This window comes from Jaculus jaculus, chromosome 8 (assembly GCF_020740685.1).
Source record: "Jaculus jaculus isolate mJacJac1 chromosome 8, mJacJac1.mat.Y.cur, whole genome shotgun sequence".
NCBI lineage: Eukaryota > Metazoa > Chordata > Mammalia > Rodentia > Dipodidae > Jaculus > Jaculus jaculus.
In genome coordinates this window covers 72,365,809-72,393,338 of record NC_059109.1, presented here as the reverse complement: position 1 = coordinate 72,393,338, position 27,530 = coordinate 72,365,809, and the positions used below count along the sequence as shown (strand labels likewise).

General features: G+C 42.1%; 1 protein-coding gene across 11 annotated transcripts in view; it reads left to right on the top strand.

Annotated features, from left to right (window-relative positions):
• Chd8 (chromodomain helicase DNA binding protein 8) overlaps nt 1-27,530 on the top strand; it is a 101,596-nt gene that overhangs the window by 1,338 nt on the left and 72,728 nt on the right. Inside the window, exon 1 of one of the 11 annotated variants that reach the window (XM_045155838.1) lies at nt 24,216-24,281. The exons of the other annotated variants lie outside the window; for them this stretch is intronic. The gene's annotated coding sequence lies outside the window, so the exon portion shown is untranslated. Of the gene's footprint in view, nt 1-24,215; nt 24,282-27,530 lie in introns of those variants that run through there. 11 annotated transcript variants of the gene reach the window in all.

The following is a 27,530-nucleotide window of genomic DNA, read 5'->3' as shown; positions in this document are numbered from 1 at the left end:
AGTTTTTTTTATTATTATTATTATTTGTTATTTTGGTTATATATTAGAGACAAGGTTTTATGTATCCACGGTTGACTTCCAATTGGATATGTATGGGAGGATGTTCTTAAACTCCTTATTCCCCTGCATCTACACCCAAGTAGTGGGATAACAGGCATGTACCATCGCATCACGCTTAAAGTGGGAAACATTTCTACTATTTCAGAATTACTAGAACTCTTAAGTGAAAAACAGTAGTCCTTATAAGAAAAACAGCATATTCTATTTAAGAATACCTTCTGTTGCAAGAGTGGTATACCAGAAGGTCTATAAATCAAGGCAAAGGATACTGGCCAGAAAGAAGGTAGACAGGTGTGAAAAAGGCTCTAGGGATAGGTTGGTGTAGCTCAGTGATACAGTCTGTACTTAACCTATGTAAAGCCCTGGGTCCAGTCTCCAGCATTGCCACCCCCCCCCCCAAAAAAAAGAGGAGAACAGGCAGGCTCTGGGAAGGTTTAAAACTGAAATAGCAGGGATAGAGAGATGGCTTAACACATAAAGCATTTGCCTGCAAAGCCTAAGGACCCAGGTTCAATTCCCCAATACCCATGTAAGCCAGATGCACAAGGTGGTACATGCATCCAGAGTTTGTTTGTAGTAGCTGGAGGCCCTGGTGCACCCATTCTCTCTCTCTAATAAATAAAATAAAACTGATGTAGTGAAGGAATAAGAGTTAGGGATTTGGTGGAGGAATGTTATAGGTCATACCCCGTGTTTGATCTATTATGTGCATCTGGCCTTTTGTATATCTGCGGAGCTGGTTTTGAATTACCAATTAACAAAATCTTATATTTCCCAGAATAGCATTCTCTATAGCACCCACATGGAGTTACAACAAGAAAAATGACATTTAAAAATATTTCTATTACTGCAGGGAGAGAGAGGGAGAAAGAGAGAGAACAGGCACACCAGGGCCTCTTGCCGCTGCAAACAAACTCCAGATGCATGTGCCATGTTGTGTATCTGGCTTTACATGGGTGCTGGGGAATTGAACTTGGGACATCAGGTTTTGCAGTCAAGTGCATTTAACTGCTGAGCCATCTCTCTGAGCACCCAAAATTGACATACTATGTGAAGGACTGAGTTTCTGGTTTGCTTGTTTGCTTTTGATGGTTGTGTACAGATGCACATGCTCAGTATATGCCTCTGTGGAGGTCATTCCTCTTGTGCCTCATTCCCCTGAGACAGGGTCTTTCAGTGGACCTGATTTTGGTTAGATAGCAAGCCCCAGCAATCCTGTGCAGTCCTATCTCTGCCCCTCTCAGTTCTGGGGTTACAGGTATGTGTGACCAAACCTGACTCTTGTCAGTAGTGCTGGGGATCAAACTCTTGTTCTCTTACCCACTGAACCAGCCACAGGACTGAGTTTCTGTTAGGTAATGGATGATGGTGAGAGCATTCTTTTTTTTTTTAAGAAAAAAATTATTTATTTGCATATGTGTGCATATAGGCCCCTTGCTACTACAAATGCACTTCACATGCTTGCACCACTTTTTTTTTTTTTTTTTTTGAGGTAGGGTCTTATTGTAGCCCAGGCTGACCTGGAATTCACTATGTAGTCTCAGGGTGGCCTTAAACTCAAGGTGATCCTCTTACCTCTGCTCCAGTGCTGGGATTAAAGGTGTGTACAACCGCACCTGGTCACTTTTTTGTGTCCAGCTTTCATGGGTGGCTTGGGTATTGAACCCTGGGCATGCATGTTTTACATGCAAGCACCTTAACTGCTGCTGAGCCATCTTCCTGGCCTCAGAGTATATATATGTATTTTTTTGCTTATGCACATGTTATGTATAGTGTGATATATGCCCATGTATGCATATCCCAAATGCATCTGTAGGCACTTACCTGCAGAGGCCAGAGTAAAAGTACTCCATCGCTCTTCCAACTCTTTTTACTAATTAAGGAGCTTGTGGGGCTCCAAAGATCCCCAGTTTCTGCTCACCTGCAAGACTGTTGTTATCAGCATGCCTGATCACACCCAACTGTTTATGTGAGCTCTGGAGATGTGAACTTGGTTAGTCTCAGGGAGGGATAGAAGACCCATGCCCTCCTCCACAGTCCATGATGGGCCCAGTCTTGTGCAAGTAACTGCAACTGTAGTGAGATCATAAATGCTTCATGTTGGAAAGATATTCCTTCCTATCCTCTGGCTCTTATATTCATTCCATCCCCACTTCTGCAGTGTTCCCTGAGCCTCAGAGGGAGTGACATAGATACCTCATTCAGCACTCCATAGTCAGCACTTTGACGAGTTTTGAGTCTTCTACTAGTGACCACCAAGTGAAAAAAAAGAAGCTTCTTTTCCAAAGCTGGGAGCAGCACTAGTTTATGGGCAGAAACAAATATTTAAAGGGCAACCTGACTGATGGAGGCAACATATCTATTTAGCTAGATGACAGTAGTAGCTTCTGTCCCCAGCCACAGGCTTTTGAGTAGGGTTTTAGTACTAAGTATGAAGCCTCATGAAGCCTCAAATCCAGTCAGAGAATTGTTAGTTACTTCCCTAATAGTCATGCCACTATTATACCAGAGGGCACATCTTGTCTAGCTAGTCATTTGTGTAGCCTGAAGGGTCCACTGTTGGATAAGACTGTTGATGGCTTTTCTTCCCCTGCAGCATATGTAGCACCTTACAACACTATGAAAGCTAGCCAGCAGGGAGGAAGTTTCAAGCAGCTTGAGTTTTGCATCCTTTAACCAAAAAAAGGGAGTTTTTGAAACAGTTCAACAATTTAAAATTTATGTCAGTTTGGATACCAAAAGTATTCTGTCTTACTGAAAAAATAAAATTTAAAGTTTTCATCCATGGAAAAATTTATGGCATTCAGATTAACGTTAAATTAAATGCTTTAGTGAAATCATTTGTTCATAAGTTGGGGAAGAAAAAGGCAAAACACTTACTTGGAGCCTTTAGCTCTGGAAGCCACTGTGCTTCTTTACTTGCCTTTGAGAAAGTCTCTAATTTACAGTTTTTTAAAATTTTTTTTGTTTATTTTTAATTAATTAATTTATTTGAGAGCGACACAGAGAGAAAGAGGTAGAGAGAGACAGAATGGCCACGCCAGGGCTTCCAGCCACTGCAAACAAACTCCAGATGCATGCACCCCTTTGTGCATCTGGCTAACGTGGGTCCTGGGAAATCGAGCCTCGAACCAGGGTCCTTAGGCTTCACAGGCAAGCGCTTACCTGCTAAGCCATCTCTCCAGCCCTAATTTACAGGTTTTTATATGACCTGCCCTGGCCTTACTGTGACCACTTTATTGTTTATTTATTTTTTATATATATATTTTTTTCGAGGTGGGGTCTTGTTCTAGCTCAGGCTGACCTGGAATTCACGATGTAGTCTCAGGATGGCCTCAGACTCACAGTGATCCTCCTCTGCCTCCTGAGTGCTAGGATTAAAAGCATGTGATTTATTGTTGTACATTACCAGAAAAATTGACCTTTGTTGTTGAAAGAATAAATCTCTTTGACTTTATTTCCTCTGCATACCTTGAGAACTTTGTGGTATCTGTCTTTGTTGTACTTATTTTCTGATTTTATTTTATTTCAAAGTGATAATTAAACATTTTTATTTACTTTTTTGAGAGAGAGGGAGAGAATGGGCACACCAGGGCTTCTAACAGCTGCAGAGGAACTCTAGATGTTATGCCACATTGTGCATCTAGCTTACATGGGTACTGGGGACTCAAACCTGTGATCTTTGGCTTTGCAGGCAAGCACCTTAAGTAATAAGCCATTCCTCCTGCCCTTCAAACCAGTAATTAAATGTGCTACTGAGATAGGTAATAATTTTCTATGTTGTGCTTTTCCTCCTTTGCATAGCAGCAATGAAAATGTGACAGTGCTAACCTTTCTGGCTCTAGTAATTTCATAACACCTTTTTGTTTTGAGACTCTAACTTAAACAAAAATTTTTAAAGATACTTAAAATTTTTTTTAACTTATTTATTTTAGAGAAAGTGAGAGAAAGAGAGACAGATAATGGGCACACCAGGGCCTTCAGCCACAGCAGATAGGCCACCTTGTGCATTTCGCTTATGTGGGTCCTGAGGAATCAAACCTGGGTCCTTTAGCTTTGCAGGCAAGCACCTTAACTGCTAAGCCATCCCTCCAGCCCAATATACATACATTTTTGTTGTTTTATTGGAGGTAGGATCTCCCTCTAGTCCAGGCTGACCTGGAATTCACTCTGTACTATCAGGGTGACCTCAAACTCATGCAGTCCTCCTACTTTTGCCTCCCAAGTACTGGGATTAAAAACATGCACCACCACGCCCCGCTTTGTATGTGCTTTCAAATGTATATTAACTTTTAAAAATATTTTTAGGTTATTTATTTATTAGAGAAGAGAGAATGGGCATGTCAGGGCCCACAGCCACTGCAAATGAGCTTGAGACGCATGCACCACCATGTACATCTGACTTCCATGGGTTCTGGGGAATTGAACCTGGGGCCTTAGGCCTCGCATGCAAGTGCCTTAACCTCTAAGGCATCTCTCCAGCCTTATTTTAATTTCTTTTTTGGGGTTCAAGGTAGGGTTTCACTCTAGCTCAGGCTGACCTGGAATTCACTATGTAGTCTCTGGGTGGCCTCAAACTCATGGTAATCCTTTTACCTCTGCCTCCCCAGTGCTGGGATTAAAGGCGTGTGCCACCATGCCTGGCTCCTATTTTAATTTTTGAGTGAGGATCTCTAGCACAGACTGGTCTTGAATTTGTGGCAGTCTTCCTGTCTTAGCCTTCTGAATTCTGGGAAAAGCATGTACCACTATGCCCAGATTATAGCTTCTGATACTACCTCAATAACTTTCTGAGGAAGATAATATAGTAATTGAATTCCTTTTCCTTTTGTTTTCAGTGTTTTAGAGCTTGAGCCCAGGGGCTTGCTCTGATAGGGGTTACAACTCACTGGTGCAGTGCTGAATTGAACTGAGCTCCAGTAATTGAATTCTGAATTTCACTTGAGAAGAAAGGAAGATATTCAAGTCAGCCTTCAGGGTTTCTGAGATTGTCTCTTGTGGTCATTCATTATAGAAACCTTTGGAATTTCCTGCTCTTTAGAAAAATTTTACTCTACATTCCTAGGATGCACTATAGAATTCTTTGGAGATTATTCCCCTGGGACATGAGTATCAGAAGTACATTGTCCCATTAGTGACATAAGAATTTCATTTTGGTTGGTGCTTGGGCAAATTATGTTATTTCTATAGTTTGGTTGCTTATTTAGATAGCAGAATTGTAGACATGGAATGTGTTTTTTTTTTCCCAAAAATATTCTTTTTTATTTATTTGCAAGCAGAGAGAGATAGAAGAGAGAAAGACAGAATGGGCATATCATTCAGCCACTACAAACTTCTGTCACATGCGCCTATTTGTGCATCTGGCTGTACTTGGGTACTGGGGAACTGAACCTGGGGCCCTTAGGTTTAGGCGTCTTAACCACTGAGCCGGAAATGCAATTTTTTTTTTGGTTTTTCGAGGTAGGGTTTCACTCTAGCCCAGGGTGACCTGAAATTCACTATGTAGCCTCAGGGTGGCCTCGAACTCATGGTGATCCTCCCACCTCGGCTGCCTCCCAAGTGCTGGGATTAAAGGTTTGTGCCACCATGCCTGGCTCACGCATTTTATTTTTATGTGGTGCTGTGTGGGGATCAAATCTAAGGCCTAGCACATGCTAGGCAAGTGCTGTACCAGTGAGCTGTGTCCTCTGTTCTTGGGTTTAAATTTTTTACTTTTCTTGCTTTTTATTTGTTGTAACGATGGCTCCCAAATTGCATGAAAACTGAACTTTCAGTGTTTTTTTAATTGTTTTCTGTATTATTTTATTAATTTGAGAGCAAGAAAGAGGCATGGGGGGGGGAGGGGGAAGGGGGGGAGGGAGAAAATGGGTACTCCAGGGCCTCTAGTCACTACAAACAAATACCAGACCCATGTCTCACCTTGTACATCTGGCTTGTGTGAGTACTGGTGAATTGAACCTGGGTCGTTAGGATTCATAAGCAAGCACCTTAACTGCTAAGCCATCCCTACAGTCCTGTACTAATATATATATATTTTTTTTACCCATGTCTAGAGGATGGGACACATCAACTCAGCTCTTTTATTTGCATATAAAATCTATAACATGAAGTACTTTTGCTTAAATATGTGTGTATAATTTTTTTTTTTTTTTTTTTTGGTTCTTTGAAGAAGGATCTCATTCTAGCCCAAGCTGACCTGGAATTCACTAAATAGTCTCAGGCTGGCCTGGAACTCATGGTGATCTTCCCATCTCTGTCTCCTGAGTGCTGGAATTAAAGGCATGCACCACCATGTCCAGCATTTTTGTTGTTGTTGTTGCTGTTATGTTGAGGTAGGGTCTCACTCTAGCCCAGGCTCACCTGAAAATTCACTATGTAGTCTCAGGCTGGCCTCGAACTCACAGCAGTCCTCCTACCTCAGCCTCCCAAGTGCTGGAGTTAAAGGTGTGCACCATCACACCTGGCTTTTTAATTTTTTTAAATATTATATTTTATTTACTTATTTGAGAGAGATGGGCAGATAGAGAGAGAATGGACACTCAGGGCCTCTAGCCACTAAAGATGAACTCTAGACTCATGCTCTACCTTGTGCATCTGGTATTTCTATTGGTTCAGGGGAATTGAACCTGGGTCCCTTGACTTTGCCAGCAAGCATATTAACTACTAAGCCATCTTTCCAGCCTACTTTTAATTTTTTTCTTTTGTTTTTGTTTGTTTTATTTGTTTCCTTTTAATTTTTTAGTGAAGTTTTTATTACAGATTCTGCTCACTTCTTCCCACTGATCTTCTGAAAGCTACAGGAGTCAAAGGCTAAAGCTGCTGGATTTGGCTGTTCGAACTACTAAAGGACAGTTTAGTCATTTGGGGAATTATAAGTTACCACAACCAGATTTTGTGAAGTAAAAGGGGTAAAATAGACATTAGCATGTTCCTACAAACACGAAAATGATTACTTGAATCACCTGGGAATTGAATTACTAGTTGAAGGCTATTCCATGGTTAAAGGGTTTGTACTGTACTTTCAGCATGTTAGTGCCTAGAGTCCTTTCATCCTGGCCAGCAGTCCTGTGAAATTCAAACTGTGAAACTTTTATATGTTTCAGTACCCCACCATTCTGTTTAGTGGATCAACTTTGCTAAGTCACTGATGAGTAATTTGGGGGCTTGAGAGATGGTTTTAGTGGTTAAAGGCTCTTGCCTGTGAAGCCTAATGACCCAGGTTTGATTCCCCAGTACCCACATAAGCACAAGGTGGCACATGCATGTAGAGTTTGTTTGCAGTGGCTAGAGGCCTTAGCATGCCCATTCTCTCTCTCAAATAAATAAAATATTTTTAAAATATATATGTTTTTTATTTGAGAGAGAGAATGAATGAGTGTTCCAGGGCCTCCTAGCCACTGCAAAGAAATTTCAGATGCATGTGGCACCTTGTGTGTCTGGCTTATGCGGGCTTTAGGGAATCAAACGTTGGTGCTTCAGCTTCACAGGCAAGTAAGTGCCTTAACCACTAAGCTATCACTCCAGTTCCTGATAAGTAATTTTGTGTTGAGATAATATTTTAGTAGTACTGTTTTAAAATACTGGGGTAGGGAATAAGTTCATTTTTATTTACCTGATGCCAAAGCATTGCATACTATCTTTTATTTATTTATTTTATTTGGTTTTTCGAAGTAGGATCTCACTCTGGTCTAGGCTGACCTGTAATTCATTATGTAGTCTCTCAGGCTGGCCTTGAACTCACTGTGATCCTCCTATCCCTCCCCGCCTTAGAGTGCTGGGATTAAAGGTGTGTGCTACCACGCCTGGCTATACAATCTTTTAATCTTCAGAACTGCTTTGAAATATATGAAATGTTAGCTTCATTTTACAGAAAAGGGAAAAAATATGATTTAGGTAACTTAAGGAGAAATAGGAAGGACTCTGGTCGGTGTGATTTCAAAGCTGTATTTGCTGTCCATTCTCTCAGTGCTGGTTCTGTGAAAGAACAGCCTTTGACCACAGTACAGCCATTTGATAGTTTGTTAAACATTTAGCAGTTGTAGAATCTTTCTTAAAAAATATTTTATTTATTTATTTGAGAGGGGGGGAGGGAGAAAGAGGCAAAGTAGGGTCTTGCTCTAACCCAGGCTGACCTGGCACTCACTCTAAATTATGTATGCGTTATTTATTTATTTATTATTTTTATTATTTTTGGGAGGTGGATTTCAAGGTAGGGACTCTCTCTAACCTAGGCTGACCTGGAATTCACTGTGTAGTCTCAAGGTGACCTCAAACTCATGGTAATCCTTCTACCTCTGCCTCTCTAGTGCTAGGACTAAAGGCGTGTGCCAGCATGCCAAGCTTGTTATTTATTTATTTGTTATTTTTTATTTATTTGATAGGGAGAAAGAGGCAGAGAGAGAATGGTATCTCCAGCCACTGCAAATGAACGCCAGATGCATGTGACCCCTTGTGCGTCTGGCTTACATGGATCCTGGAGAATCAAACTGGGATCCTTTGGCTTTGAAGGCTTAACCTTAACCTTAACCACTAAGCCATCTCTCCAGCCCTTGTTATTTATTTATTTATTATTGCTATTATTATTATTTGGTTTTTCGAGGTAGGGTTTCACTCTAGGCCAGGCTGACCTGGAATTCATTATGAAGTCTCAGGGTGGCCTCAAACACTTAGTGATCCTCCTACCTCTTAAAGGTGTGCGCCACCACACTCAGCTTGTTATTTATTTTTGTGCAAAGGTGGTAGTACAAAGTCAAGTTGGATTCCTTCTCTGAAACCCAGTATACTATTTTCACTTCATTGACCATGAGCCTTTGACGAATGTCTTCAGATTCAGCCTAACTTTAAAAACAGCAATCATTCAAGATTAGGCTCTTGTTTTCTGTCTTCAGACTCAGGCCAAAAGCTCTAGGTGGGGGAGTGTGCAATGAGATTGATTTAACAATAAATAAATAAATGTGCTGGGCAGTGGTAAGAGGATCACCATGAGTTCAAAGCCACACTGACACACTGAGACTACATAGTAAATTCTAGGTCAGTCTGGGCCAGAGTGAGAACATACCTCGAAAAACTAAAAATAAATAAATAAATAAATAAATAAATCTGGGCTGGAAAGATGGCTTAGTGGTTAAGGCACTTGCCTAAAAACCACAGGACTCAGGTTCAATTCCCAGGACCCATGTAAGCCAGATGCACAAGGTGGCACATGCATCTGGAGTTTGTTTGCAGTAGCTGGATTCTCTGGTGTGCCCATTCTCCCTTCCTCTCTCCCTTTCTCCCTCTTTCCCTCTCCCTCTTCCTCCCTCCCTCTCTCCCTCTTCCTCCCTCCCTCCCCCTCTCTATATACATATACACACACACACACATCTTTCCTTGTCCCCCTCTCTCAAATAAATAAATAAAAATAAAATATTTTTAAAAATCCATGCCCTACTTGTTAAGTCATTATATTATATTAAATTGGTCATCACTGAGGTGCTACAATACTAAATCTAAGGGGATAACTAAAATTTCATTATTTTCAAGAGTGATTATTAGTAATGTATACAGCCCCCTTTGCTGTATGTAAAGCTGTGTTTACTATAGGTCCTGAAAAGTGAAGATTCTTAAGCTTTTGTGTTTTTTGTTTTCTTTTATTTATTTGAAAGAGAGAGAGAGAATGTGGACACACCAGGGCTTTCTTCAACTATTATAAACAAACTCCAGACGCATGTGCCACCTTATGCATATGGCTTGCGTGGGTCCTGGGAAATTGAACCTGAGTCCTTTGGCTTCACAGGCAAGCACCTTAACTGCTAAGCCATCTCTCCAGCCCACTCTACCCACTATTTATTTATTTATTTATTTATTTAATTTGAGGTACGGTCTCATTCTAGCCCAGGCTGATCTGGAATTCACTCTGTAGTCCCAGGCTGGCCTGAACTCATCAGTGATGCTCTCTCTTCTTCCCAGTACTGAGATTAAAGGCATGTGCCACCATGCCCAGTCAAGATTTTTTTTAAATTTTATTTTATTTATTTATTTGAGAGAGAGGAGAGAAATAGGCAGGTAGAAAGAAAAAGCATGGGCATGGCAGGACCTCCAGCCACTGCACATGAACTCCAGATGCATGCTCCTCTTGTGCATGTCCAGCCAAGATTTTTTTTAGAGAGACTATTAGATTAAGAGAAAGAGGAGAAAGTGTGAAGAGCTCCTGCCTATGAAAAGGCAGGAAGAGGTAAAGCCCCTAAGAAACTTATAAGAGTTTTTTTGTTTGTTTGTTTGTTTGTTTGTTTTGGTTTTTCAAGGTAGGGTTTCACCCTTCCCAGGCTGACCTGGAATTCACTATGTAGTTTCAGGGAAGCCTCGAACTCAGGGTGATCCTGAGTGCTGGGATTGAAAGGCGTGTGCCAGCACTCCCATTAAGATTTTATGATGCCTTTCTGAACATTTCTGGTAGGAAAGCATGTCCCTGCCATCTGTTGTCACTGCTGAATGAGGAAAGACATTGCCTTTGTTCAGAAACCTCATTACTCCGCTGCAACTTCACTCACACACACCTTTGGCTAGTTTCATTTTTCAGCAAAAGTACATGGAATGCCATTACTACCAGAGGAAATCATGATCAGTTCTTGCCATTGAGGAGCTTGTATTCTAAAGCTTGTATTCTAATGGGAGAGGGTCATCAAAGTTATGTGATCACTCAGTCTCTACTACAAAGAAAAGCACAGGATATTAAGGGAGAACTTCTTTTTATTTTTGCTTATTTGTTTGTTTGAGATTGGGTCTTCTTGTGTAGCCCAGGCTGGCCTTTGAATTTACCGATGATCTTATTGCTTCTGCTTCCCGAGTGCTGGGGTTATAGGTATAATGAGTCACCATGCCTGCCTAGGAGAGAATTTATAGTAGGGGCATATAACCTAGATGGCTGACTGCAGAAGCTACACTGCCTAAATTTGTATCACTTTTCTCAAATTATAGTATGTTGGACAAATTACCAATCTCTGTATGCCTCATTGTCCTTCACTGGAAGATACAGGTTTCAGGTTTGTGACAGAAATTAGGGAATAGAGTGTAGTTCAGTGGTAGAGTAGCCCTGGGATTCAATTCCCTAGTACTATGTCCTGTTCCCCTACCCCCCTCAAAAATGATTAAATAGACATAATAGATAAGAACCAATTATAAGACAACTATAATAGTCTGGGGAGATAAAATTGATAAACTGAACCAGTAGAGGCAGAAGTAGATGATACATTTGAAGATTAGGAGAAAAATAAAGGATTTAAAAATGTTAGATATGGATGTTAAGTAAAGAGTTTCACAAGCCTTTAATCCCAGCACTCAGGAGGCAGAGGTAGGAGGATTGCTGTGAGTTCAAGGCCACCCTGAGACTCCATAGTGAATTCCAGGTCAGCCTGGGACTGAGTGAGACCCTACCTCAAAAACGAAAAAGAAAAACAAATGGAGTGTCCTGGGCTGGGAAAATGGCTTAGTGGCTAAAGGCGTTTGCTTCCAAAACCTGCTGGTCTCGGTTCAGTTCTCCAGAGTTCATGTAATATTAGGTGCACAAAGTGGTGCCTGTGTCTGGAGTTTGTTTACAGCAGCAAGAGGCTCTGACATATGTACCCTCTCTTTTTTTGGTTCTCTCAAATATGTAAATAAATAAATAAATAAATAAATGTAGCACTGGAGAGATGGCTAAGAGGTAAAAGGCTCTTGCGTACAAAGCCTGCTGCCCAGGATTTGATTCCCCAGTACCACATAAAGCCAGATGCACAAACTGGTATGTACGCATCTGGAGTTCCTTTGCAGCAATAAGAGACCTGGCATGCCCATTCTCTCTCAAAGAAATAACTCAATCAATTTATTAAAAAATATTTATGTATTTACAAGAAAAACAACAGAGAGAATGTGGACATGCCAGAGCCCCTAGCCACTGCAAACGAACTCCAGACACAAGTGCCACCTTATGTATCTATCTTTACACGGTGTTGCAGTCCGGTTCACATTGCTGCTAGAAATCACCCAACCAAGAGCAGCTTGGGGGAAAAAAAGAGGTTTATTTTGGCTTACAGGCTTGAGGGGGAAGCTCCACAATGGCAGGGGAAAACGACAAGAGCGAAGGGTGGTCACTACCCCCTGACCAACATAAGATGGACAATATCAGCAGGGGAGTATGCCAAATACTAGCAAGGGGTAGCTGGCTATAACACCCAAAAGCCCACCCCCAACAATACACTGCCTCCTGGAGGTGTTAATTCCCAAATCTCCATCAGCTGGGTACCTAGCATTCAGAACACCTAAGTTTATGGGGGACACCTGAATCAAACCACCACATTCCTCCCCTGGCCCCCATAAACTGATATATACATGATATAAAAAGCAATGTATTCAGTCCATATTTAAAAGTTACTGTCTTTTTTATCAATCCTAATAATGTTCATACATCCTCATAGTCAATTTTAACTGAGCCATAATACCAAAAAATACCCACCCAAACCATAATGGTTTAGAATAACATTCACACTGCAAAAGATGGCACTGGACATAGGAAAGAAACATTGAATAAATACAAAATTTATTTTGGTGTTTCTTGTGTTATAATGTATATATATATTTTTTCTCTTTTTTATTTTTTGTTATAATGTATATATTTTTGCATCCTGGATTAATGATTGGATTTTCTAGTTAGCTGGGTATTATGAGATATATCAATCAATCTGATGTTATATATCTTCAGGGTAGGAGCTTAAGGCGCTAGGTGTGGCTCTCAAGACTCTCAGAGTATCTACAAAAGTGACCCTAGGTGTTGGGTTTGCCTGCTATGAGAGTATTCGAGTAGGCTGAGTGGGACCAAATACAGATAGTTTAACTAAACAATGTACACTTTCAATGAAAAACAGCACATAGTATTTATCCAAGAGTAGGTATTATGACAACCAGATCCTCTGTCTGTCCCTTAGGCTGGGTGGTACCCTCCCACTCCCTTAATCCTGACAACAAGGAGGTTAAGATTTCTGGTCTGTTAAGGGTTCCAGGTCAGCTTGTGACCAGGTGAGACCCTTCCCTAATGTACAACAAAAGAGGAAGCAAAGCCACTATAAATCAAGAAGCAACAAATAACAAGCCCAAAATACAGCTTATTTAAGAATGGCAAATCTGATCATCCATCAGATTTAACATATAATTTATTCTGATATGGAAGGCACAATTAGCACTTCTGGTTCAGGCCTATATACCAGGTTTGTTAGGCGGGTACTGACCTGGTATAATCCCAGTTACCTTTTGGGATGATTTTGGTCCTAGTTATTCTGCTCCTGCTTGGGTCCTGCTGTCGGTTCAAGTTGGCGTGGCCGGGTCCCCGGACCGCTGCTCTGTTTGCTGAAGCTGGGCACTGGTGGTGGGGGAGGGGAGGCTGCCGATGCTGCTCTGGTTCTCTTGCTGTTCCACGTGTTCTTCCACCTTGTGATCTGCTCCTCCGTTGTTCACTGCTGTTCTCCCTTCACATTTCTTGAGTTTGCTGAGAGCTCTAGTGTGAGTGGAAAATCCCCTCACCTGGATTTTCCTGTGGCTCAAGCCAAGCCTAACAGCTGGCTGGCGCACTGCCGCCATGTTCCCGCAGACCTGCTGGAGCCACTTCTGCCGGCCTGTGCGGGCTCTGGATGCTCTGGATCTCTCCTACTTCTCCGCTGCCGTTTCAATTTCCTGTACACCCCACTTTTTAGTAAAAGTGTGTATTTTGCTGGGGTTTTGGGGGCTTTTTTCCCTCCTATGCTGCTTTGGCGTGATACCTACACCATCATCTTAACCGGAAGTCCCCAAATACAAGATTTAAACAGGGCAAACATCAAACTCTGTAGCTTCAAGTCCAACAACTCTAGCCAGTGACACTTCTCCAAATCTGATAATTCTAACCAGCAACAAATCTGGAGTTCCAATCCTGCCCCTTTAGCTAGGCTACTCAAGTCCTGAAAAACTTCACCAAGGCTGGCAGCTTTCCTTAAAAGCCACCTGTTGGTCCCAGCATCTCTGCTGGGTCTCCACTGCAATCCACAGTTCATCCTCACTGTCTCCACTGGGTCTCCATGCAGGCAATCCAGCAAACCTGCTTCTCACTGCCACCACTGTTATTTCCAAAATACAAGACCATGTTACAAACTCAATGACCCTCTCTTTCCTTCATTTCTTATACTCCACAATACCAGGGAGTGTGCCAATTTGTTAATCCAGGGGGGAATAAAGCAAACTTTAAAGAACAGGACACTCCTTGAGGACTCAGGCCCCTTCAGAAGAGTCTACATTCTTTCTGTTGCCCCAGTGCTGGTTACCTGCCCCAATTTCAATGGTTGCAATCTCTCAAACAATTTGCAGGTGAATGGGCAGCAGTTTAGGCCCAAAGATTTCATTTTGGGTATGTGTGTGGGTGTGTGTACGCACACACGCTATGCTCGTACCAGTCCATTTCTACTCAGTGCAGCCCTGTACAAGTTCTCAGGACACAGCCATAACAGCAAGCCTCTCAAACTGCTGCTAGCTCTGACCAAGCAAAGCTCTTTCTCACCCTCATAAGCCAACCCTCACAGTGCACAGTTCTTACTGCATCCAAGCCTTTCAACTCTCACCAGAATAGTCCATCAAGCTGTACTTATAATACTGCAAGGCGTCTCTTAGGCCAAGGTTTCAAATCCTTCCTTCTCTTGAAAAATCAGTTCCAAAAGGCCAAAGCCACATGGTCAGGTATCCAGCAGTAATCCCTCGGTGCCACTTTACTGTTGCAGTCAGGTTTGCATTGTTTGTTTTTGAGATATGATCCCATTCTGTAGCCTAAGGTATCTTGGAATTTGCTATTTCTTTTTCTTTTTTAAATACTTTATTTATTTATTTATTTATTTATTTATTTATTTATTTATGAGAAAGCAATAGATAGAGGGAAAGAATGGGCACTCCAGACACATGTGCCCCCTTGTGCATCTGGCTTACCTGGGTCCTGGGGAATCAAGCCTGGGTCCTTAGGCTTCACAGGAAAATGCTGTAACCACTAAGCCATTTCCCCAGTCCCCCCTCCACCTTTTTTTTTTTTTTTTGAGGTAGAGTTTACTCTAGCCCAGGTTTGCCTGGATCTCATTCTGTAGCCTGGCTGATGTTGAATTTATGATGATATTCCTGTCTTAGCCTCCTTACAGTGTTGGGATTAAAAGTGTATGCCACCATACCTAGCTTGAATTTGCTATATATAGATCAGGCTGGCCCCAAACCTGTGATGATCCTCCTACCTCAGCTTCCTGAGTTCTGAGATTAGAGGCATGAGCCATCATGCCCACTTTTAATGAATTTTTTTTCCAGGTAGGGTCTGTAGCTCAGGATGACTTCAGACTCACACAATTCTCTCCTACCTCAGCCTCCTGAGCACTGGGATTAACTACAATGTATTTTTTTCTTTATTTTTAAATTTATTGACAACTTCCATAATTGTAAACACTATCCCATGGTAATTCCCTCCCTTCCCTTACTTTCCCCTTTGAAACTCCACTCTCCATCATATCCCTTCCCCCTCTCAATAAGTCTCTGGTTTATTTTAATGTCATGATCTTTTCCTGCTATTATGATGGTCTTGTGTACGTAGTGTCAAGCACTGTGAGGTCATGGATATTCAGGCCATTTTGTGTCTGGAGGAGCACATTGTAAGGAGTCCTATCCTTCCTGTGGCTCTTACATTCTTTCTGCCACCTCTTCTGCAATGGACCCTTAGCCTTGGAAGGCGTGATGGAAATGTCTCAGTGCTTAGTGCTCCTCTGTCACTTCTTCTCAGTGCCATGGTACCTTCTGGGTCATCCCAAGGTCACTTCCATCTGAAAGGAGAATGTTCTCTAACCAAAAGTGAGAGTAGCATTAATATATGGGTATGAACATTAAGAGAAGTGCTTACTGGGTAGTTAGGTGAGCATAATGTATACAGATGTTAGGGTTCATGACTACTGACCGCTATTGTAGGATTTCAGTATCAGGGATGCATTCCCTCCCATGGAGTGGGCCTCCAGTCAAATTAGAGGGTGGTTGTTTTCCCCCATAACGACATGCTACTGCTGTGCTTGTTGGCTCATTTGGCCTAGCTGGCCAAATTTAAGGCTTGCAGTATCCACTGTTGAGTATCTTCACGGTTGAGTTCTCTCTCGCCCATTGAACTGCATACACCATGACTTTTTCCAGATTTCTGTCAGCTGTTCTACATGGAAGAGGTTTTCAGCACAGCTCCAGCAGCCCAAGTATGTGGAGTCTTCAGCAATAGGGTCTTATCATCTATTCCTGGTGGGAAACCAAGGGCCTCAGCAATGGCCTGCAATGCTTTGGGGGTATGAGGGACCTTCCTGGCCAACAACTCATTGGAAGGCATCCCATCCCTGGCACTGAAATTTTTCTAGTAACAATCTATGGCTTCTGAGTGTTCCCGCAATGTCTTTTTTTTTTAAATTAATTTTTGTGGTTTTTTTTTTTTTTTTTTTTTTTTTTTGAGGTAGGGTTTTGCTCTAGCCCAGTCTGATCTGGAATTTACTCAGTAGTTTAAGGGTGGCCTTGAATTCATGGTGATCCTCCTACCTCTGTTTCCCAAGTGCTGGGATGAAAGGTGTATGCCACCACTCTTATATTTAAACTTAAATTTTTTTTAATTTTTTTTTAATTATTTTATTTATTTGGGAGCGACAGACACAGAGAGAAAGACAGATAGAGGGAGAGAGTGAGAATGGGCGCGCCAGGGCTTCCAGCCTCTGCAAACGAACTCCAGACGCGTGCGCCCCCTTGTGCATCTGGCTAACGTGGGACCTGGGGAACCGAGCCTCAAACCGGGGTCCTTAGGCTTCACAGGCAAGCGCTTAACCGCTAAGCCATCTCTCCAGCCCTAATTTTTTTTTTTTAAGGAGAGGAGAGGTAGACTGTGTGAGTGAACATGCTAGAACCTCTAGCCACTGTAAATAAACTCCAGATACATGTACCACTCTGTGCATCTGGTCTTATATGGGTACTGGGGAAGGGAACCTGGGTTGTTTGGTTTACACTGGCAAGTACCTTAACCACTGAGCCATTTTTCCAGGCCCAGAATTTTTTTAAAAAAATATTTTAATTTTTACTTATTTATTTGACAGAGAGAGAGAGAGAGAAAGAGAGAATGGGTATACCAGGGCCTCTGGCCACTGCAAACAAACTCCAGACACATGCACCACCACCATGAGCATTTGGATTACATGGTACTGGAGAATTGAACCTGGGTCCTTAGGCTCCTCAGGCAAGCACCTTAACTACTAAGCCATCTCTCCAGCAAAATTCTTTAATTAAATTTTTTTTTAATTTATTTGTATGTGTGTGTGTAAGAGAGAGAGATGGAATATAGGCATGCTAGGGCATGTTGCTGCTGCAAACGAACTCCAGATGAGTACACCAGGCCATCAGGCTTTGCAGGCAAGCACTTTAACCACTGAGCCATTTCTCCAGCCCTAAAATGTAGGATATTTTATTTACTGATTTATTTAGTGTTTTTTTTTTTTTTTTCTTTTTTTCCCAAGGTAGGGTTTGCTCTAGCCCAGGCTGACCTGGAACTCACTGTGTAGTCTCAGGGTAGTCTCAAACTCACGGTGATTCTCTTGCTTCTGGTTCCCAAGTGCTGGGATTAAAGGCATGCACTACCACGCCCAGAAAAAATGTAGGATTTTTTTAAAGTATAAATTTATTTATTTATTTGAGAGAGAGAGGCAGATGGAGAGAGAGAGAGAGAGAATGGGCACGCCAGGGCATCCAGCCACTGCAAACGAACTTCAGATGTATGTGTCACCTTGTTCTTCTGGCTTACATGGGTCCTGGGGAACTGGACCTAGGTCCTTTGGCTTTGCAGGCAAGTGCCTTAACCATTAAGCCATTTCTCTAGCCCAAAAATGTAGGATATTTTAAATAAAACTTTTTATTCCTAACTTTTGGAAAAACCCAAAGTTCTCTCTCTACCTTGGATTTTCACATAATGGCTTAGTCATGGCAGCTAGTTTGTTTGAAATGGACCTGCACAGTTACCGATATTTTCTATTGTCTCCCAATTCTATTTGAGTAGGGGTTTTTTGTTTGTTTCAGAGGCAGGTTCTTACTCTAGTCCAGCCTGACCTGAAGCTCACTGTGTAGCTCCAGGCTGGCTTCCCACTCTTGGTGATCCTCCCACCTCCGCCTCCTGAGTGATAGCATTAGAGGTGTACACCATTTTTTTTGTTTTGTTTTTTATACTTGGTCTATTCATATTGTCTGAAAAATCTCCACACTTATACCTACCGCTTGTTGATAACTCTCATTCTATCTACAAGTTGTACTTTTTAAGACTTACAAAGCCAGTCTATTAAATGTTCTACTTAACATGCTATGAGCTATACCATTGTTTTTAGCAACTCATTCAATATGTCAAAACTCATTTTTCCCTCTAAACTCCATGTTATACTGATTTTTTCTTTTTGTTTGTTTAAAATTTTTTAAATATTTTATGTATTTATTTGAAAAAGAGAGAGAGAATAGGCATGCCAGGGCTTCCAGCTGTTGCAAATGAGCTTTAGATACATGTGCTACCTTGTGCATCTGGCTTACATGGAACCTGAAGAATCAGACTTGGGTCCTTAGGCTTCACAGGCAAATGCTTTAACCGCTAAGCCATGTCTCTAGCCCTTGTTTTGTTTTTAAGGCAGTGTCTAACCTCCAGTTCAAGCTGCCCTGAACCTCACTCTTGCTCATGATGGCCTCAAATTCGTGGCACTCCTCCTACCTCAACTAGGATTAAAGGTGTGACTGATCCTTATCTCCTAAATATTTCTATGTCCTCTCTCTCCCTTCCTACCATTTCATTTTGAATCACATTGCTATAGTTCAGAAATGTAATCATCTTGTTAGGATTTTTGGTTGCAAATAACTGAGATATTTTGGCTGACTTCACCAGAAAGGGAATTTATTAGAGGGATACTACATAGCTCACCAAGTTAATAGGAATGCTATTTAGAGAACCTGGTTAAGAAGATAGTCTTTAAAAAAATAAAATAAAATAAAAAGCTTGGCCACAGGAGAGTAGGGTTGCTGTCTGGCTGTATACAGATAGAAATCAGATTCAGCTTCCCACTCAAGATCTTACATGTGTGGCTGGGGAGATGTCTTAGTTGGTAAAGTGCTTGTTGTGCAAGCCACAGGGGCTTGAGTTCAGATCTCCAGCATCTATGTAGAAGCCATGTGTGGTAGCACACGTCTAATCCCAGTGTTCAGTAGGTACTCACCTCAGTACAGGTAGTACAGGGTAGAGCAGCTGGATCAGTGAGTTTGGGTTTATGTGAGAGACCTTTTGTGAATAGGTGGAGAGCAATTGAAGAAGACAACTGACAGCAAACTTTTGCCTCAACTCACACATGCACTTACATGCAAGCACACACATGCACACACACACATGGGGGTGGGGAACTTAAGTTTAGTTATTCCCACTGGGTCATTTCTTTGCTGAAGAGAAAGAAACAAATTAGCAAACGTACTATGCACCTGTTTTCCAAACTCACAGCATCCTCCTTCCTGATTGTGTGTTCTCAAAACCAGAGTTAGGTAACCAAATGGACTTCTGAGCATGTCATTTCAATCTTTCTGCAGCTTTTTATCTACCTGTAAGAAAATGGCTCCCCATTGTATGTCCTTTATCTGTTCCTTGTTCCTTATGTCCATGTGATTTACACTTGGGAAGACTGAACTACAGAACTACTTGTAGTTCTTTATGGCTATGTCTCATGTGTGCTTGGTGTCATGTTTTGTTTGGCTTTTCCTCACACTGGCAGTACTACCTTGGTATCCCTTCTGTATGGTCTGCCTTCACCTTCTTCCTCCCTTCAATAAGAAACTACTTCTTTGACATATTTTCCTCCTAAATTAATTTTTGTGTGTTCCTTTGAGGACCTCCTCCTTATATCATCACCATCGTGTGTTATAATCATTTCTGTCCATCACCTTTGTCATAATCCTTGCTCTTAACTTTCTCCCCACATATGAACACAAATATGCTCTCACCTGCTAGGACTTGAGGGGAGGGAGTTATAGTTTTTCTTTTAATTTTTTCAAGGTAGGTTTATTTTTTTAAAAATATTTTTATTTACTTAATTATTTTCAAGCAGAGAGAGATCAAGAATGAATGGGTACACCAGGGCCTCTTGCTGCTGCAAATGAACTCTAGGCACATGTGCCACTTTGTGCATCTGGCTTTATGTGGGTGCTGGGGGATTGAACCTGGGTTGTTAGGCTTTGCAGGCAAGTAAGTGCCTTAACTGCTGAGCCATCTCTCTAGCCCCCTCAAGGTAAGGTTTTGTCTCTAACCCAGGATGACCTGGAATTCACTATGTAGTCAGGGTGGCCTCAAACTCACAGCAGTCTTCCTACTTCTGTCTCTCCAGTGCTGGGATTAAAGGTATGCGCCACCACACCTGGCTTTTGGGTGTGTATGTGTGTGTGTCTGGATCTGTGTGTCGATGTGTGTGAATGTGTGTGTCTTATCTGTCTGTTTTGTTTTCAAGGTAGGATCTCACTATAGTCCAGGCTAACTTATAACTCACTCTGTAGTTCCAGGCTGGCCTCAACTCACAGTGATCCTACTTTTGCCTTCCAAGTGCATCTTCCAAGAGATCAAAGGTGTGTGCCATCACACCCAGCTTGCATCTTTTTTGGGGGGGGTTGCTCAAGGTAGGGTCTCACTCTAGCCCAGGCTGACATGGAATTCACTATTTGTCTCAGGGTGGCCTCAAACTCACGGCAGTCCTCCTATCTCTGCCTCCTAAGTGCTGGGATTAAAGACGTGCTCCACCATGCCCGACTTTTGCGTCTGTCTTTTAATAGTGAATTCTGAGGATCCAAACTCAGATGCTCATGCTTGCCCCAGAAGTGCTTTATCCACTGAGCCATTGCTCCAGCCTCTTCCCTCACAATTTCTATTTATTTATTTATTTATTTTTAGTCATTGTTTCATGTATTGCAGGGCTGGCCTTGAATTCCCGATGCTTTTGTCTCTACCTCCCATGTGCTGGTTGTATAAGAATTTGCCGCAATGTCCGGTGGGTAGTGATTATAATTTCATCCTTGTATCTCCACTGTTATTAAGTTACTCAAAAAATGTTTAGATAGCCAGACATAGTGCCTCACACCTGCTATCACAGCACTTGCTATGAATTTTTGGCCAGCTTGGGCTACATAGAGAGTTCCAGGACAGCCTTACCTATATGGTGTGAGACTCTGTATCAAACAATAGCAACAACAGTTGAGATGGTGAATGAAGAGGCATTTGATATAGATTTTAAGACAGGATTTTGACATGGCAAAGAAATGAATTAAAAAGATGGTGTGCAGTTGGGAGACAGCAGTATTAACTATACCCATATAAAAAATATGGCAGTAGTAATTCCACTTTCTTGAGTAGCATATAAATGTTTATGTAGAATGATAGTGTGCGAAAATTGAGACTGGACAGGCAAGAAAGATGCGGTCTTAAGTTTTTTTTTTTTTTTTTTTTTCGGGGGGTGGGGTGGGTGGGTAGGTAGAGTCTCACTCTAGTTCAGGCTGACCTAGAATTCACTAAGTAGTCTCAGGCTGGCCTTGAATCATGGTGATCCTCCTACCTCCACCTCCCAAGTGCTGGGATTAAAGGCATACACCACTACACCCAGCTTCTATCTTAAGTTTTGTTTTTAGTCAGGGTCTCTAGCCCGGTCAGATCTCAGATTTAATCATCTGCCTGATTGCCTTAGTTTCCCTAGTGCTGGAATTATAGCCATGTTCCACTATGCCCAACTGCCATTTATGTCTTTAAGAGAGAGCTGAATTTTTGTTTTGTTTTGTTTTGTTTGTTTTTCAAGGTAGGGTCTCACTCTAGCCCATGCTGACCTAGAATTCACTATGGAGTATCAGGGTGGCCTTGAACTCGTGGTGATCCTCCTACTTCTGCCTCCCAAGTGCTGGGATTAAAGGCGTGCGCCACCATGCCCATCTTAGATGTCCTATTTCTAATGATCACAGTATTGATATTAGCAATGTTAGGAACATGCAGTTAGCAATAATGTAAGCACAGTACTATTTCCCATTCACACTGGCTCAAAACTTCCTATAGTACATCTCCAATCATCTTCAAGCCTCACTGACACTACCTCAATCTATTATACTAGATTTCAGAGGTGACAGAAACTTTGACTATCATTACAAGTCAACTACCTTGATTTAACTAAGAAACTAAGTGGCAACATTGGAAGTCAGCTGTCTAATTTCTATTTCTGCTGCCACATCCCTTATTCATGTAGAAACATATAAAAAAAGAGGACAAATCCTCACAACTGACCTCTCTCCCTAGTGTATCTTGCTACCAAATTAATTTCCTTATATACAATTTGGCCACATCAATTTCATGTTTTAAAAATTTCAGCCGGGCATGGTGGCGCACGCCTTTAATCCCAGCACTCGGGAGGCAGAGGTAGGAGGATTGTTGTGATTTACAGCCCTCGAAAAAACAAAACAAAAAAACAAGAAGAAGAAAGGGAAAAAAAAGGAAATTATGTGTCCTAGAACAGAAAGTAATATTTCAGGGATACTTTTCAGTGTAAACCAGTGATCTGTACTGACATGGCTGGGTTTTTTTTTGTTTGCTTGCTTGTTTGTTTTTGTTTTCCTCCAAGGTTGGGTTTCACTCTAGCCCAGACCAACCTAGCACTCACTATACAGTCCCGAAATGGACTCAAACTCACAATGATCCTCCTACCTCTGCCTCCCTAGTGCTGGGATTAAGGTCATGCTACCAAGTCTGGCTGAAGCAGCTGTTTTTTATTTACTTGAGAGAGAGAGGCAGCTAGAGAGAATGGGTGTGCCAGGGCCTTTAGCCACTGCAAATGAACTCAGGACACATGCACCTCATTGTGCATCTGACTTACATGGGTCCTGGGGAATCGAACCCTGGTCCTTAGGCTTTGTAGGCAAACGCCTTAACTGCTAAGCCATTTCACCAGTCCCCAGAAGCAGCTGTTTCTTACTAACAGTTTACTTTGGGGGATTTAATCTTGCATACCGTTAGTATGGGATTAACTAGTGCTCTTGGGAATTAGGAGTGGTCTCAAACTGGGCATGATGGTGCGCACCTTTAATCCCAGCACTTGGAAGGTAGAGGTAGGGAGATTAGCTTGAGTTTGAGGCCAGCCTGGGACTACATAGTGTATTCCAGGTCAGCCATTGCTAGGTTGAGACCCTTCCTCAGAAAATAAATAAATAAATGGTCTCAAGTGGTTTTGAAAAGTGTACATTGCTGGGCAAGGTGGCACATGCCTTTAATCCCAGCACATGGAAGGCAGAGGTAGGGGGATCGCTGTGAGTTCTAGGCCATGCTGAGACTACATAGTGAATTCCAGGTCATCCTGGGCTAGAGCGAGACCCTACCTTGGAAAAAAAAAAAAGTGGACATTGACCAACATGTCAGATGGATTGTTTCAGTGCCGCCCATGGAAAAATGATTATTTTGTTTCAAGAGAAGTGAGGAGGGGCCGAGCTTGGAGGTGGGAAGTTAATGTGTGTTTTGGGGCGGAGGGTCAGAGGATTGTTACATGGTACCTGGGATCACTTTCTGGAAGTCAATCGTGCAACCGAGTGCTTAAGTGTCAAAACATGCAAACCAGTGTCATGGGTTGTGGTATAAATAATGTTTTATCTTGTGGAAGCAAAAGACCCCTTACAACAGTAACTGCTTTAACTCTGAGAGAGGAAAGATTTGGCGGCACCTTAGATTGGGTAGTGGGATAAAGTGTAATCACCATAGGAGAAGGATTGACAGAAGCTACTGAGGGAGGCGGAGCTGACCTAATGCGGAACCCTTCCCCCGGAGTTTATACTGGGTAAATACAGTAGAGAATTTAATCCCCAGGACTGGTTTTCCGTACCATGAGACCGTTCCTCTGGCTAGGCCCTTTTCAAGCAATCTGCAGGCTTGGTCTTGGCCCTAGAAACCGGATAGGCCTCTCCGTGCACTCTCAACCTAACTTGATGGAGGAGGGGGAGGGGAACTGTTTGTAGTCCCACCCCTTGCGCTGTTTTGCGTTTGCTCCTCCGGTGAGTGGCAATGGACGTCGACCAATGAGGTTGCGGGGCGGGCTGGAACATCGTGTTAGGTTGCGTAGAAGGAGGGGAACTGGTGCTGGAGAGACAGCGAGAGGCGAACCGGCCCCCCACGGCCGCTGCAGGTAAAGCCACCTCTGTCTCCCACTGGGGTGAGGCACAGCTCCGTTTCTCCTTCAGGGCTTGTTGGACCTCTTCGCCTGCAGCTTCCGTCCTACCATTGCTCATTACCCGGGTATCCACCCCCCCCATCTTCCCGTCTTGGCCATCTCCACCCTGGAGGGGCACCCTTGCTAGCTCCCTCCCTCAAGTGCATGTACCTCATCTCCATTTTGGGGGCGCCAGTTGTCTGAAATATCCCACCCACCCTGTGTGGGCCTTACTGGCACCAACTCCGGCAGTATGAACAGGTAATGTACCCAGGCCCTCCTCTCCTGCCCCCACTTCCAGTCGTGTTTTTCTCTGCATAAGCCCTTCACTTTCTTACCTGCCCCTTTGTATTTCCCCATATGAGCACATAATTTCTATAGTTTATCCCTTACCTTTGAAAACTATATGCTTTTTACGTTTCATAGTTATTCGTTTTAACCAGACATATTTGCCCCCCAAATGTTCATATCCATTCAGTAATTGGAAAACAAAAACAGTTGCCACACATTTGACAGTGAGAATGGTGAAGATAGAGAAAATGGCCTAGGATCTTGATCATTTTGAGGAAGTGTGAGTGTGGCTGGCTCCCAGGTTAAATAGATCATTTCTTAAGGACTGGTGTTCTTCCATCCCGATCCCTCTCTGACCCTAACTTGTGATTACATTCACTTCATATGTTTTTATTTCTCAGTTCTGTATAAGATTTAAGAGTCTTTAAATCTTGCAAATATTTCCATGGTGCACTTCTTCAGTGCTTCCCTGCTAAAATTATATTTGGATTTTATTTTAGCTCTCACGATTGTTTTATTTTTAGGGAATTTCTCCTTTAAATTAAGCTGCATCTAATCCATTTTGTATTTCAATAATCCCTGTTTATATCTACTTCTAGCCCATCCTCTTGAAAAGATCATTTCCAATAAGATTTATATTTATATTTGAAATAAAACAATTTATTTTCCAAATCTGTGAGTAGCTAGAAGTTAAATGGGCATGAGTGGTACTTTCTAAAACTGTATTACAGGAAAAGGTTGGTATTGCTCAACCTGACGTTTGTTCATTATTATCTAAGGATGTACAGAAAACCTATAAATGGAGAATTTATGTCAGTAGTTCAGTTTACATAAATTTGATCTACTCAACAATAAAATGATATTGCAGTTTCTCTTTCATCATTAACAGTAAATTATAAATAAACTCTGTTTTGGGAGATCATAGGAAATCTTAACTCATCCCTTGCTGCCTTCTTTGCTTAAACCAACAACACCCAACACCCTTTTTTAGATCCTCACTGGTCAAGGCTTTTCTGATTTTACTGAATATAAACAATGAATGTATAAACAATGAAATGGAAAACTATAAATATGCAACTATAATATTGAATTAACATTTTAAAACTATTCCCACTGTTCAATTCCAATAAGTTCTTCTAAAGACACGTACATACCTTCCACCCCCAGGTTAAGAATTACTGCTTTTTTGAAAAGATATGAGAGATTGAAATGGAAAAATAAAGAGTAGATTAAATCCTTTGTGATAGGAGAGACACATTAAGAAAGTTATTTTGGGCAAGGGTCAGGCAAAACATCAAACAAGAGCAAGAGTAGTACCAAAGTAAATCTAAGACCTGTATTAGATGTCAAGCTATAGAAGAGCATGTGTTTGTACTTCAGAAAGGAAGAGGAGGGCAGGAGAGAAGGCTTAGCAGTTAAGGCACTTGCTTGCAAAACTATAAAGACCCAGATTCAATTCCCCAATGCCCACATAAGCTAGATGCACAAAGTGGTGCAAGTGTCTGGGGTTTGTTTGCAGTGGCTAGAGGCCCTGATGTGCCCTTTCTTTCTTCCTTTCTTTCTTTCTTTATCGCTCTCTGTCTCTCCCTCTCTCTGTGTATATGTGTGTGTGTGCGTGTGTGCACGTGCACACACACACATACACACACACACACATGATTATTTAAAAAAGGTAAATCGTTGCAAAAACAGAAGAGGAGTTCCCTATTTAAGGAGATGAGATGAAGGCTTGTTATTGGCATATAAGATTTTTCTAGCTCTGGAGAGTTGGTTTAGTGGTTACTATGAAGCCTAAAGACCCAGGTTCAGTTCCCCTGGACCCATGTAAGCCAGATGTATAAGGTGGCACATGTGTCTGGAGTTCATTTGCAGCAGCTGAAAGCCGTGGTGTGCCCATTCTCTCTGTCTGTCTCTACCTACCTATCTACATCTTTCTCTCAATAAATTAAGTGTTTCTTAAAAAGATTTTTCTGGGCTGGAGAGATGGCTTAGTGGTTAAGCGCTTACCTGTGAAGCCTAAGGACGCTGGTTCAAGGCTTGATTCCCCAGGACCCACGTTAGCCAGATGCACAAGGAGCGTATGCGTCTGGAGTTCATTTGCAGTGGCTGGAGGCCCTGGTGCACCCATCTCTCTATCTGTGCCCCCCCCATCTCTCTCTCTCTCTCTCTCTCTCTCTCTCTCTGTCACTCTTAAATAAATAAATAAAAATGAGCAAAACAACAAAAAAAGATTTTTCTGACTGTCTTATTTAGAATTTATGAATATTTGGCTTTGGATTCTAACCCGCACTGCCTCATTTATTACCTTTCTTTTTTTGAGGTTGGGTCTCACTCTAGCCCAAGCTGACCTGAAATTTGCTATGTAGTCTCAGGGTGGCCTCGAACTCACAGTGATCCTCCTACCTCTGCCTCCTGAGTGCTGGGATTAAAGGCCTGTGCCACCATGCCCAGCTTCATTTGTTACTTTTCTTCTCCACTTCCTACTCTTTGTGATACCTGTCAGGAGTCTGTATACTAATTTAGAATTATGGAGTGTTTAAGTACAACCACTGAACTCTGCTTTTCCTTTTGAGCACATGCATATATATCCCTTTTGGGCAGTGGAAGGTCAAGACTGGCTTTTCATTTCTTTTTGGTTTTTCAAGGTAGGGTCTCACTCCAGGCTGACGTGGAATTCACTATGTACTCTCAAGGTGGTCTCAAACTCACTGAGATCCTCCTACCTCTGCCTTTGGAGTACTGGGATTAAAGACATGCTCCTCCATGGTAGCTACAGACAGAATGGGCATGCCATGGCTTCTAGGCACTGCAAGCTGCAAATGAACTCCAGATGCATACACCATTTTTTGTGCATCTGGCTTTAGGTTGGTATTGGGGGATCAAACTTGAGTCATTAGGCTTTGCAGGCAAGTGCCTAAAGTACTGATCCATCTC